The following is a 2,500-nucleotide window of genomic DNA, read 5'->3' as shown; positions in this document are numbered from 1 at the left end:
GGGGGAAACAGGAATGTGAGAAGGTCTGGAAAAGGAAGTGATGGGAAGCCGAAAGGAGTGAGGAGTGAAATAATTATAATAATAATGACAACAATATTATAAGATCGATGCTAGTAATAACAATAAAGAGAAGGTTAATGATAATGATGATAATAAAGATAATAACATAATATAATATAAAAACAACATTAATATTAAAACAACATTAACAATAATAATCATAATAACAATAATAATGATAATAGTAATAATATAAGTAATAATAACAATGATAATAATGATTACGATGATGAAGATGATGATGATGATGATGATGATGATGATGATGATGATGATGATGATAATAATGATGATGATGATGATAATAATGATAATAATAAGGCCAAGAAGAATTATAATAATAATGATAATAATAATAAAGAGATGGTGGTGATAATAATAATATAATAATAATAATAATAATAATAATAATAATAATAATAATAATAATAATAATAATGATAATAATAATGATAATAATAATAATAACAACAACAACAACAACAACAACAACAACAACAACAACAACAACAACAACAACAACAACAACAATAATAATAATAATAATAATAATATCAACAACAACAATAATAATAATAATAATAGTGATAATGATAATAATAATGATAATAATAATAATGATAATAATAATAATAATAATAATAATAACAATAATAATAATAATGACAATAATCATGATAATGATAATAGTAATGATAATAATATTAATAATAATAATAACAACAACAATAATAACAATAAAGATTATGATAATAATGATGATAATAACAATAACGATTGTATTAGCAGTAATAATTGTAACAGTATTAATGCCGACAAATCAGTTTACACCACAAGTCTTACAGAGGTACATATTGTATACAAGAAAAAAATCCCATGTTTTCTGCTTGACGTTTTCATTGTCATTTCGGCCAATGCATTTTCAACTCAACAAATAACTATGCTGCGACGCGATTGTCTTGTTTGCTCTGGCTAATACCACTTTATTTTTCGAGTTCAGAATTGTGTCTGTGTAGCACCAGCATATTCCCTGACTTGCTGTATTTTACTCATATAGCCTTGCGTTCGCTGATGACGAATTTTGTCCTGGTTTATATATGTGTGTTCGACATCATCTCTGAACGTTGGTATAAAGAGAATATCTTTTCCACAGATATATTCCAACGTTTGCGAAAGCGTATTGCGCTAAAGCATGGCTTGGGCGAATGCATGTTATCTGTGTCGCATACTAATGACAGCTCAAAAAGAAAGAAAAAAATCATGTAGGTTTTGAATTCCTGCTGATTTGTTGGTAGCATTTCCCTGTCAATTTTAGTTTAATAATCAGGACTGAATTACTGAAATATTATTGGCATACTGATGATAATGTTTATACGAGACTATTCAAACATCACTGCATTGCATCCATCATGATAGAAGAACATATGTCATATTCACCCTTTTGCATTATTATGGTACGTGATGTACAAAAATATACTTCAGAAAACATTGAACGTTGGTCTCATAAGATACCTCTCCGCTCTCCTTCTCCATCATCATCACCTTTATCTGATCATCAACTTTCTTTTCTTCTTTTTATCTTCATCTTCACCTTCACTTTCATCATCATCTTTTATTCCTTCTGGAACACCCAAATCAACCCCGACAACACCAAGATACAATAAGGTAATGGCCGCACAATCGTTGCTCCTAATAACTAACCTCACTGTTGCACCTGACTTAGATGTGACATTATCAGGGGTGCAGCTGTTAGGACGCATTCTTAAGCCACCACGATAAGAGATTCTCCTCCTCCTTTACAGATTGGCCAGGGCGGGTGAGACACATGCTAAGACGGATTAGTCGCGAAGCCATTCTGGGGCTTAATCAGTCCTGTATACTTGACTTGCTGCTGAGGTTGATCGGCGCGATCGAAGGCAGTATTTTGAGGAAGTTTAAGGAAGAGAAAGAGATGTTAGGCACACACACACACACGCAAATATATATATATATATATATATATATATATATATATATATATATATATATATATATATATATATATATATATATATATATAAGCATGGGTAAGCATTGGGCTAAGGATCACTAGATTGTCTGGAAGTTTTTGCGCAATCCTAGTGACGAGATAATTGTTAGCAGATGAATAGGTAGATAGACATATTAAAAAATAAAACAGGTGATTTCATGATAATGATGATGGTTGATACTGTTAACAATTGTGTCCATAGCGATAATGATAAATATAATGTTGATAATAATGAACTGCTGTTTCCACTAATGCCACTACTACTGCTACTAGTACTACTACTACTATGACTACTACCACTACTATTACTACTACTACTACTACTACTACTACTACTACTACTACTACTACTAATAATAATAATAATAATAATAGTAATAATAAATAATAATAATAATAATAATAATAGTA

Source organism: Penaeus monodon, chromosome 9 (assembly GCF_015228065.2).
Source record: "Penaeus monodon isolate SGIC_2016 chromosome 9, NSTDA_Pmon_1, whole genome shotgun sequence".
In the NCBI taxonomy this organism is placed as follows: Eukaryota; Metazoa; Arthropoda; class Malacostraca; order Decapoda; family Penaeidae; genus Penaeus; species Penaeus monodon.
The sequence above is the reverse complement of the archived record's forward strand: the minus strand, read 5'-3'. Positions refer to the sequence as shown.